Below are 12,584 nucleotides of genomic sequence, written 5' to 3'. Positions count from 1 at the left end.
CTCTTTCTCGGGGCTCTTAAAAAATCCCAAATTCTGTGTGCCAGACCAATACCTCCTAGTTCAAGTAAGAGGGAATGATGGTTTCACTTTCAATGTGGCAACTCTTACACTGCAACTGCAAGGCCTCTATTGAGCTGAGCATGCTGGCTTGGCTGGTGTTCCGAATGACATTTGGGGAAAAGTGAGTTTCTATCTTCTTTTACTCAATTTTTACTTTTCAGTTACTATCATTACATTGTATTTGGGAGATGAAACACTGGAGGAGAGTAAGCCTTCCATATTGAAATAGCTTTGTTTGCCTGCTTGCTGAAGTTGTTGCATTTTTCTGGGTATCTTAGGCATCCTTCAGTCTCGGGAGACTATGGTAACGTGCTCTGTATGGAGGACTTGGAACAGCATCTAGTGTGGCTAAAAAGGCCAATTCGAGAGTGGCAATCCCTTCCACACTTCCTTCCACACTATATACAGGTAGGAGTGTATAGTCATGTTGACTGTGTTGGACTAGATGGGTCATTGGCCTGATCCAACATGGCGTCTTTTATTTTCTTATGAGGACAGTTTCTACAATGGCCACCTGGTAGTCATTTCCCATAAATTGAATTATGGGATTTTTAATAACTTGTTCTGAGTGTGTTTTTAAGTTAGAGTTTTTAAGCAGTCTTCTTTGGAGTCATGGTCATGGGCACTGTTCTGAATTGCCTGAAAATGTGCTTGTACTCCCTTATAGAATATCATCCAGGTGGGCTGCTAATCTGAAATCTGTACATTGCTCAGAAATTGAGTGCTCCACCCCAAAACCCAGCATTCTCCTGGTCTTGCTTGGCTTGGACTAGGTGAGTATTGCTAACTACAATTCTGGCTTATCCAGAAGTGACTAAGAATTACCTTGTGGACTGTAGGTGTGATGGGGTTTTCAACAAGTTTTGATGACTGCTACTGAGATTACAAAGGAGCTAGAAATACAGGTACTACCAAACTTTGAGACAGAACAAGTTAGAAAAAGGAGAACAAAAAAGCAGTCTGAGTATGAAGCACAAGAGGAGGCACCGCAAGATCCAAAGCAGAAATTCAAAATAAATTTGTATTATGCTGCCTTAGACATGGCCATACAATCTGTTGAAGAGAGATTCCAACAGCTACAACAATATAATTCCATGTTTGGCTTCCTGTACGATATATACAAGATCAACAAAAATGTACTGGAAAGGTACTTATGGCCTGCAAGAATTTGGAAAAATCCTTAATGCACAATGGAAACAAAGATATTGATGCTGAAGATCTGTGCTGTGAACTTATAGCAATAGCTTCACTTCCAAAGTCTATGCCACCACAAGGAGTACTTCTCTTCATAGTGCCAGAAAAACTCCTAGATAGTGTGCCTAATGTTTCTGTTGCTCTAATCCTTCTCACACTTGCAGTGTCTGTGGCTAGTGGTGAATGCAGTTTCTCAAAGCTCAAGCTTATAAAAACACTCAACAATACTGCAAAGTAGACTAGTTGTTTTGGCAACTACAGTATATCAATTGAACATGCCAAAGCATCAGCCAGCAGAGCTGAAGGAATTGGCAAAAGAAAAGGCACGCAAATTGAGATGTTGGTGTGGCAAGAATAGAAACATTTAAATTTTCATCTTTTGTACTTTCTGTTTTTCCTACAATTTGTCTGTTTTTGAAATGACTAGATAGGCGGGGTATAAATACAATAAATAAATAAATAAATAAATAAATAAATAAATAAATAAATAAATAAATAAATAAAATTGGTTGGGGGGTGCAAGCAGTTAGCTTTGCCTAGGGCACAAAAAAGCCTGGCACTGGCCCTGCCTCCTGGGCCCTATGATGAAGATAAAGGGGAAAGTCCATGAGCTTTTGTTCCCAAACAAGCTGGAGGTGGAGGAGAAAGAGCAGCAGCAGCAGCCACAGCGGCAGACACCACAAGTGGGGACCTTCGCGGCAGGAGAGGGAAGAAGGCTGGAGGGAGACAGAGAGGCTCCAGATGTTGTGGGTCTCGATCGACAAGGGAGGCCAAGCACATTGCATGCACATGTGCTAGGAATCCACCTTGGGCAGTCAGTTCAGTTCAGTTTAGTTTTTAGTCAAGGTTCTGGAGAGACCCAGTTGCCCACCCTGCTTTAAAAAGAAATCATTATTTTCTCCCCCAAAATTATTCCTAGATTTACATATAATTTGTTGTGGTCGACACAGTCAAAAGCTTTTGCGTAATCAATGAAGCAGAAGTAGATATTTTTCTGGAACTCTCTGGCTTTCTCCATAATCCAGCACATGTTTTTTTAAATCTAAAGTGGAGGCCATCCGCCAGGACCTCTCTCCTTTTTTGAACACAGTGCGTCGAGCAGAGATGTCCAGCGCTCCGTCTTGCCCGGTAACCCATGACTCCTTTCAGCCTGTCATGCCTGATTCTGTGGCCAGGGTGCTTGACCGCTGTCAAGCCACCACCTCCTCCTTGGACCCTTGCCCGGCCTGGCTAATCAAAGCAGCCAGGCCGATAACAACAAAATGGGCCACTGCAATAATAAATGGATCTTTCCTTGAGGGCAGGTTTCCCTCTGCCCTCAAGGAGACACTCATTAGGCCCATAAGAAAGAAACCTAATTTGGCGGCGGATGAAATTGGCAATTATAGGCCCATCACCAATATTTCTTTCATGAGCAAAGTGGTCGAGAGGGTGGTGGCTGACCAGCTTCAGGCACATCTGGATGAAACAGATGCCCTGGATCCTTTTCAGTCGGGCTTCAGGCCGTGCCATGGGGCAGAGACAGCATTGGTCGCCCTGTATGATGACCTACTGAGGGAGGCCGACAGGGGCAAAGTGTCTCTGCTGGTCCTCCTCGATATCTCAGCGGCCTTCGATACCATTGACCACGGTATCCTCCTGGGGAGGCTCTCCAGGTTGGGAATAGGTGGCTTGGCATTGGCCTGGCTCCATTCCTTCCTGGAGGACCGCCCCCAGAGAGTGCAGCTTGGGGAGAGTATTTCGGCCCCGTGGAATCTCAATTGTGGGGTTCCACAGGGGTCGATCATCTCCCCAATGCTGTTTAACATCTATATGAGGCCGCTGGGTGGGGTCATCAGGTGGTGTGGAGCATCGTGTCATCAATATGCTGATGACACCCAGCTCTATATTTCCTTTTCACCAACTGCAGGTGATGCTGTCCTGTCCCTCCAGCGCTGCCTGGGGGCCGTACAGCAATGGATGCAGGAGAACAGGCTGAGGCTGAACTCGGACAAGACGGAAGTTCTCAGGGTGGGTGGCCCTGTGGATGGTGGCTTGGGAAACTCCCTCATGTTTGGAGGGGTGGCCCTGGCCGCGAAGAGTGGGCTCCGCAGCCTAGGGGTACACCTGGACCCGATGCTCACCATGGAAACGCAGGTGGCGTCGGTAGTCCGTACCGCCTTTTTCCACCTTTGGCGGATTGCCCGGCTGCGAACTTACCTAGACACGGGGGCACTTACTACCTTAGTACATGCGCTTGTAATTTCTAGATTAGACTACTGTAACGCGCTCTACGTGGGGCTTCCTTTGAAGCTGATGCGGAAACTTCAAGTGGTGCAGAGTGCGGCAGCCAGACTCCTTACTGGAGTGAGAAAATACCAACATATCTCTCCTACTCTGGCCATGCTGCACTGGCTGCCCATCCGTTTCCGCATTGACTTCAAAGTGTTAATGCTTACATATAAAGCCCTAAACGGTTTAGGACCTCGATACTTGGCGGAACACTTACTCCCAACTAGTTCTATCCGTGTCACTCGCGCGAGCCAGGAGGTGAGGCTGAGGAGCCTGATGCCGAGGGAGGCCCGGAAGGAAAGAACTAGAAACTGGGCCTTCTCGGCGGTGGCTCCTCGCCTCTGGAATAACCTACCTCCAGAGATTCGCACTGCACCCTCGCTGGGTACTTTTAAGAACTAAAAACGTGGATGTATAGGCAGGCCTTCCCTTCCAGTTAATTCCTGTCCTCTTTCCTTTTTTATTCTTTTTCTCTTTATTTGATTTATTTTGTATTTTTCCCATCTTGTTATAAATTTTTCTTGAACTTGTTATCCTTTATGTTGTAAGCCGCCTAGAGTGGTCGAAATGACTAGTTAGGCGGGGTATAAATACAATAAATAAATAAATAAATAAAAACATGTTAGCAATTTGGTCTCGAGTTCCTCTGCCCCTTCGGAATCCAGCTTGTACTTCTGGGAGTTCTCGGTCCACATACTGCTGAAACCTACCTTGTAGGATTTTGAGCATAACCTTGCTAGCGTGTGAAACGGGTGCAATTGTACCGTAGTTGGAGCATTCTTTGGCACTGCCCTTCTTTGGGATTGGGATATAGACTGATCTTTTCCAATCCTCTGGCCACTGCTGAGTTTTTCAAACTTGCTGGCATATTGAGTGTAGCACCTAAACAGCGTCATCTTTTAAGATTTTAAAAGAGGTCATACATTATAACAAAAGCAAAAGAGATAGCGAAAGTGAATGTTTCCGAGATCATCGGAGCACAAAAACAAGCACCATTTCAACATGAACGATGCACAGAATGCATAGACCGAGTGTGTCCCTGTTGGGGTGTAGCAAGTATCAAAGCCTGCCACTTACTGGTGATACAACAGAGGTGAGAAAAATGTAAAAATGCCTCCATGAAAGTAAGAACTGTTACTCCCAGTAATGTGCTGAGCTTGTAGACAGGGGGTAGACTGAACAGTGAAAAGCTAATTCCCCTGTGATGAAGACAGTGACAAGAACTGTGTCGGAGATATTGTGTAAATAGTTCTTAATAAATGTGAGTTGTTTGGTTGACTACAGGTGCTTGATCTCATTCCATATGATGAATGAGTGATACTAATGGTTGTTCTGGGTTTTTCGGGCTCTTTGGCTGTGTTCTGAAGGTTGTTCTTCCTAACGTTTCGCCAGTCTCTGTGGCCGGCATCTTCGGAGGACAGCAACCTGTACTCTTGCGGTCCTCTGAAGATGCCCATGGCCACAGAGACTGGCGAAACGTCAGGAAGAACCTTCAGAACATGGCCAAAGAGCCTGAAAAACCCAGAACAACCATTAGATCCTGGCCGCGAAAGCCTTCGCGAATATAATGAGTGATACTGACCCCTCGGGTCAGAAGAGGCATCCTCCTTCACAGCTGGATACTTGTTCCTGCCCCTTTCAGATCTCCCCACAGGCATCTGGAGTGGATGGACAGGGAGAATCAACCAAAGCCTGACTGGGTGAAGAGTATCCTGTAACGCGTCCTCCTTCCGCTTCCTCCTCCCATCATAAACACTTGATGTGAACTAAAGGGAAGAGATTTTAGGACTCAAAGAGCCATGTGTGCCAATGGGAAGAAAGCTATATTCATTAAAATGCACTTAGAGTATACAGCAATAACAATATTCCTGGAAAATATAATAAGAGAAATGAGGCAGAGGATAAAGTATGGCCTGAAGTTCACAGAGAGTCTTAGGATGTATCTCTTTTTACCCGTGACACCAATTTTGTTGGGATTATCTCTTTTAAAATAATGGCCTGTGGGCATGACACTAAAAGCATCACAGTCACAAACAAGAGGGCCTCCAAAAGGGCATAGGGAGGGTCAGGCACTGATCTGTTTCTCTTCATTCGGGCACAGACCAGGGCTGAAGGCAGCAAGGCACATATTTCTTTTATCGACTTCACACACATAGCACAATCAAATTGTCCTTTTTATTTTTCAGTACAATTTTTTTCTCACATCATTCCTGCCCTCCCAAAATTTATTACATAAAAAAGCGTATCTATAGACGTCTGTCTCACACACGTGCATCTGGTCATTAAGGCAGGCAGTACTCCATTTCAATGTACATATTGAGACTGTTAAGAGTAAGACTCAAATGGGCTATTAATGTTTAAATAAATTAGTAAAGAAAAAACAAAATAAAGCTGTGAAGAAGTGGGTTTTTCCCACACCTTTGATGCCTGCTTATGCTTCAAACACGGTCTATGGCCAGCAGGTGATCAATGTCCATCTGAAGAGAACTTGGGTTTATACTCACTTCATGAAAATGAAAACTTTGAAACCAGATGTCCAAAGAGGGCTATCACTGTTCCCTTTACAAATGAACAATAACATTGGTTCAGGGGTAATAAAAGTTACTTGCAGCATAATGTGAGCCCCCCCCCCATGTGATGCAGGACCCTGATTTTCTCTTGTTCCTCAGTGCATTAAGTATATCCAATTTAACAATATAGTCTAGACTGCCGCTTAATCTCTTGCAGCAAAAGCAACAAGGGCCAGAATCTTGTTGCAGTCAAGGAGTAGCGGCTATTTTCTGTGCTGCTTTTGCACATCCAGTTTTCATACCCTGATTGTGCAATTCATTTACTGTGGGGAAATGCCAACAACAACAACTACCTGCTAATCTTGGAGATGCTCCAAGACTGTTGTTTAGGCCACAGGAAAGTAACACAGCTACGACTGTGAAAATTGGCATGCATGCCAGCAGGCATACATATACTTTGGTCTGTTGTATTACAAATATAGAATATTTAGAGAACATATACAGTACTCTGTGATGAGAAAACATGGACATTCTTTTTCTTATAAAAGCTAATTTCTCCTGATATAAATGATTTAGGAAATGCCTCTGCAAAGGTTTATAAACAGTTCCTATTTCACAGATATCAGCAAACCCGCTAAGTTACACCATTTTGATCATATGGCTGAAAAAAATATAGGTCTTTCAACCACAATCTGGGGAAACTGAAACCTTCAAGCTATAATTTTAAAGGTGTAAAAGCACCATATTTTCAACTTGTTAGATTAGCAATAGGTCTCCCCAGGTTAAATGGAGATTATTCTCAAATAATGTTGAGAATTTTGGTTAAACGTGCATTCTCAGAACATAAGCAGAGTTAGGAGATATCAGTTTCCAAAGACACTATAACACAGAGAAAGTAAAATACAGTGGTGCCTCACAAGACAATTAAAATTCATTCTGCGAAAATCGTCGTCTTGTGAAAAAAATCGTCTTGCGAGGTTCCCATACGGAACCTCTCAAGACGAATAAAATTTATTCATCTTGCAAAGCATCGGTCTCGGAAAAAAATCTTGCGAAGCATGGTCATAGAAAAAAACGTCTTGCGAAGCACCATAGGGATCGCAAAAAACAATCGTCTTGTGGGTTTTTCACCCCGCGAGGCAATCGTTTGCGAGGCACCACTGTACCAACTTAGTCTATTAACATATACACAGAGAGAATAGACATTCATCAGGCAGCATAACATGACATGGTACAATACATAACATTGAAAAAAGTGACCTGACTTACAGCAGACGAAATGTTCTCTTTACGCATGACTTATATAGATTCTTGGGACCAATCAGAAAATATATTACTTCATTTTCTACTTACATAAGATTACATCATGTATAACAGCTGTACAACATTAAGTTTCAAATCTTGGTACCCACACCTGAATGCAATCAGTACATGACTCAGGTAAAATCAGCCATTTTACTTTCACTATTACAACATTTATATTTAATACATATTCACATCAAAATCTCAACAAATAAGAGTAGGATTGTAAACCAAAATGTTTTGAAGAACATAAGGAGGATTTCCAAAGAAGTCCTGTGTCATATTCATTTTGTTTCACATTTATACAGGTGTACTTATGTTGTTTATCTAAATTCAAATATGAGGAGGGGGGCGTAGATATAAAAACCATTTTACTGAAGAAACATTCACTGGAAAATATGATTGTATCTAAGGTTGCCCTACCTTAGATACCTACCTTAGATAAGGTTGCCCTACCTTGAGATTTCAGAATCAAAACCTGAGTTGGAGAGGCTGGTAAAAGCCTCTTACACCTGTAAAATAGGAAACATACATAAGACAATGACACAGACACCTTGATTTTCCTGGAATACCTCCAAAGTGTATATTATGCACACAGCACATATGCAGACACTATTACACAGAGCTCAGTTGGGAGTCGGGAAGGATAATTTGGATGAGGGGACAAAAGGAATGCTTATTAAATTTGTGGATGGCACAAAATTGGGTGGAATAGCTGATACCCTGGAAGACTGAAACAAAATTCGAAAATAGCTTGACAGGCTTGAATAATAGGATGAAAACAACAGAATGAAATTTAACAAGGAAAAGTGCAAAATTATAAACCTGTACGTGGGGGTGGGTGCGTACTGAATGCACAGTTACAAGATGGGAAATATTTGGCCCAGTCATCCTTCAAGTGAGAAGAATTTTGGAACTGTTGTCAGTCATAAACTGAATGAGAGCCAACAGTGCAATATTGCTGCAAAAAAAAAGCAAATGCTATTTTAGGTTGTATCAAGAGAAGTATAGTGCATCATTAGTGTATTGAATCATTAAGTTAGAAGTTGAAATAAAATTAAATAAATAAACAAATAAACAAATGTTTACCGCAATTAATATCACTTTAATAAATGAATTAAAGTGATATTAATTGCGGTACATCTGAGGAAATACTGTATATCTTGACCTGTCTTCTGTGCTTTAGCCAACACACTGCTGGGATGAAACCCTTCCCAAACTGGAATTCAGCCCTTGCATCCAGATGTTCTAGGAAATTTTCAAAGGGTTCATTGAATGGTTGTTGTAGGTTTTCCGGGCTGCTTGGCTGTGTTCTGAAGGTTTTTCTTCCTAACGTTTCACCAGTCTCTGTGGCTGGCATTCATGGAATAACTGATGAAATGATAGAAGGAGTTCCTCCTACATTAGCAGAAGGGGATACAACTGAAGAGTAACCAGAACTTGGAAAATATACATTAGAGGGTAGCAGAAGAATTTTGTTTAAAAAGTAACTTTTCTTAACCACTATACACCTGAGATCTAGTCAAGAGGAATATTTGGGTATTCATCAATTGTTACCACGAAGAAAGTGTGTCTAGATTGAACATTGGGCCCTATCCAAAAAGATGCAGTTCAGTGGCGGGAAAAGTAATTTTATTTATTTATTTATTTATTTATTTGATTTATACCCCGCCTATCTGGACTACTCGTAAGATCCTGCACTTAGGCAGGAGAAACCAGATGCAGAGGTACAGGATAGGTGGTACCTGGCTCAAAAGTATTACCTGTGGGAGGGATTTAGGTGTCCTGGTGGACCACTGCCTAAGGATGAGTCAGCAGTGTGCTGCAGCTACCAAGAAAGCCAACACAGCCCTAGGCTGCATCAAGAGGGGGATAGCATCAAGATCACGGGAAGTGATAGTACCACTCTATACTGCATTGGTGAGGCCACACTTGGAGTGCTGTGTCCAGTTCTGGTCACCACAATACAAAAAAGATGCTGAGGCCCCGGAAGGGGTGCAGAGAAGAGCAACAAAGATGATAAGGGGCCTAGAAACTAAATCCTATGAAGAATAACTAAAAGAACTAGGTATGTTTAGCTTAATGAAGACTGTGGGGAGATATGATAGCAGTCTTCCAATATCTGAAGGGTTGCCACAGGGAAGAGAGTATCAATTTATTCTCCATTGTGCTTGAGGGGAGGACAAGAACCAATGGGTGGAAACTCGTCAGAGGGAGATCCAACCTGGAAATAAGGAGGAATTTCCTGAAGTGAGAACCATTAAGTAGTGGAACAGCTTGCCTCCCGATGTCCAGGATGGTATGAGATTCGGGATGGTATGAGGTCTTCCGTCTTGGGCAGAGGGTTGGATTAGAAGACCTCCAAGCTCCCTTCCAACCCTCTGACAATTCTATGATTCTATTTTATGATTTCCAAAATGGGATCCATCTTAAACACTGTGTGGGCAGCAGGGCCCTATACAACTCAGGTGGAGAGAATATATGTACTGCGATAAACAGATTGACAGATGTAGCAAAATCTCTTGAGCCAGTCTTTCACTTTAAAAACTTCAAATTGCAGAAAAAATCACTCCTTGTTTCCAAGCTTTAGAAGTTCTTTTGGTCTTGGTCTTTTGCTCCTATATGTCCTAAAACCATAATTTTGGATCTTATCTATAGATTTATTTAATTTATCACATGTCACACCAATGTTTAAAAAAGGAAGAAGGTGGGACCCGGAAACTACAGGCCATCTGTTCCAGTGGAGATGGCGGAAAGCCTCATCCAAGATAAAATCTTAAAACACATAGAAGAACAAGCTTTGCTGAGGGAAAATCAACATGGCTCCATTGTGCTTGACTTAATGGTAAGTCTTGCCTCACAAACTTTTTAGAATTCTTTGAAAAGGTCAACAGGCATGTGGATACAGGTGAACCAGTGGATATTGTCTATCTAGATTTTCAGAAGGCATTTGACATGGTCCCTCACCAAAGGCTGCAGAGAAAACTCCACAGTCAGGGCATAAGAGGGCAGGTTCTCTTATGGAGAGAACCAGGAAACAGTGAGTAGGTGTCAATGGATAATTTTCACAATGGAAAGAGGTGAAGAGCGGTGTGGCCCAGCGATCTGTCCTGGGACTGGTGCTTTTCAACTTGTTCCTAAATTACCTGGAGACAGTTATCAGATGATGGGTTCTGAGCTGTCCGCGATCCGCGACAGATCAAGAAAGTGATCTTGGTGTGCTGGTGGACAGCTCGATGAAAGTGTCAACCCAGTGTGCGGCAGCAGTGAAGAAGGCCAATTCCATGCTAGGTATCATTAAAAAGAGGATTGGAAATCGAACAGCCAACATTATAATGCCATTGTACAAAATGCTGGTAAGGCTGCACCTGGAGTATTGCATAGTTCTGGTTGCTGTACCTAAAAACAACAACAACAAACCCATAGTGGAACTGGAAAAGGTGCAGAAGAGAGTGACTAAAATGAGGACTGGGCTGGGGGTGCGGGGGACATGAATTGAGAGCCTAAAATTATTCAGGGGGTGGATAAAGTGGATAGAGGGAAGTTCTGTCCTGTTTCCCGCAATATGAGAACCAGGGGACATCCACTCCAATTGAGTGTTGGGAGAGTGAGAACAGACCAAAAGAAAATATTTCTTGACCCAGCGTGTTGTTAGTCTGTGGAACCCCTTGTCACAGGATGTGGTGATGGCATCTGTCCTAGATGCCTTTAAAAAGGGATTGGACAGATTTCTGGAGGAAAACTCCATTGCAAATTACAAGCCATGATGGGGATATACAGGAAGGGACCTCCAAATGTCACATGCAGGGGAGAAGTATCGGGAGACAGGTATCTACTTGTGTGCTCCCAGAGGCATCTGGTGGGGTCACTGTGAGATACAGGAAGTTGGACTAGATGGGCCCTTGGCCTGATCCAGCGGGGCTCTTCTTATGTTCTTAACTTTGGCAAAGGCATTTCAATATCTTGAGATCTCTTAGGCAAAGAGAGAACATAAAATATATCCAAGCTGGCTGAATATCACAGATGCAAAGGTCTTAACATATCTGTAGAGAAGAAAAGAAAATCAGTAACATGCATGGAATCAGCTCATGCACCAGAAATAAAACCTCAACCCCCAATTATGGTTTTCTTCCATATGATTTTTCTTACCATCTCTCCATCCCACCATTAAAATAACAGTATCCACTGAACCTGGATATATGCAAGTAAACAAAAAAATTATAGAACACCATAAGTCTCCAGTGACCACCACTGACAAAAATTAACAGTGGCACTTTGAAAATGGGAGGAGGGGACCTAACAACATTCACTTCCGCAGACGGTTTCTGTCGGGATCTGCAAGATGAGAGGAAGTAGGGGTCTTGCAGATGAAGCCTCAGGGCAGGGATCTTTCTCCTCAACCAGCAAGGAGAAAGGAAAAGACACAGGGCACTCGAGTGTGGTTTCCAGGATGGGATCCGGATGAATACAGAACAGCCTGCCGTGAGGCACCTGTTCAGTGGGAGTTCTCTCCTCGATCCAGCCTCCCCTCAGTTTATTGTATCCCCTACCTTTGAACAAGTTAATCAATACAGAGGTAACTAATTTCTTGAATACACAACAGAATAACCAGCGTTAGAGACAGCTAATTTCCTTGAATACAAAGGCATCAGTAAACACAGTGGTTGGTAAACAGACAGGCTGGTAAGCAGACAGTTAATAGTAAACAGACACAGATACCATCCAAATACACAGACAAGTTCCTGAATACACGAACACTTTAACTACATTATCCAGAGACAATAGACAGCAGGTCAATGATTTATCCGTTACTGGAAGTTAGCAGTTATGTACGTGTCTTGCAGCTAGGGCATGATGTCTGCTACTAGCATACAGATATATACATTTATATACATTTATAATATACATTTGCTACTGCCATAGATATATACATTTTAAAGGCATACAATTTTCCCACATCCCAACCGTTTTTTATTTATTTTGTTAAAGACAATTGCTGTTGTAAACTCCTGAAAATTCCGAATCCAGGTATGATATGAAGTCAGGCTCATCTTCAGCAGAGGGCTGAATAGCATGTTCCAGGCCACTGGGAATAAGGAAAGCATTCAAATAGCCAATCCTGCTTCCTTGTTGCACTGAGAGCCAAAACTCATTCTTTACAACTTTAAAACATTGTTCAGATGGAATGAAACCTGGAATCTGGCAAGAGAATTAGATGGCATATTCTGATGACATCAACATTACAGT

The 12,584-nt window shown here is 42.6% G+C and overlaps 2 long non-coding RNA genes across 2 annotated transcripts in view; one reads left to right on the top strand and one right to left on the bottom strand.

Annotated features, from left to right (window-relative positions):
- LOC140704308 (uncharacterized) overlaps positions 1–12,584 on the top strand; it is a 44,096-nt gene that overhangs the window by 1,249 nt on the left and 30,263 nt on the right. The window contains exons 2-4 of the long non-coding RNA XR_012083411.2: positions 339–468; positions 728–833; positions 9,996–10,182. This is a non-coding gene — a long non-coding RNA (uncharacterized LOC140704308). The remainder of the gene's footprint in view (positions 1–338; positions 469–727; positions 834–9,995; positions 10,183–12,584) is intronic.
- On the bottom strand, positions 5,682–11,380 carry LOC140704307 (uncharacterized). The gene is made up of 2 exons (XR_012083410.2): positions 10,484–11,380; positions 5,682–8,735 (listed from the first exon to the last, which is right to left on the bottom strand). It is a non-coding gene; the product is annotated as an uncharacterized LOC140704307 (long non-coding RNA).

This window comes from Pogona vitticeps, chromosome 2 (assembly GCF_051106095.1).
Source record: "Pogona vitticeps strain Pit_001003342236 chromosome 2, PviZW2.1, whole genome shotgun sequence".
In the NCBI taxonomy this organism is placed as follows: domain Eukaryota; kingdom Metazoa; phylum Chordata; class Lepidosauria; order Squamata; family Agamidae; genus Pogona; species Pogona vitticeps.
This window is presented reverse-complemented; position numbering and strand designations above follow the sequence as displayed.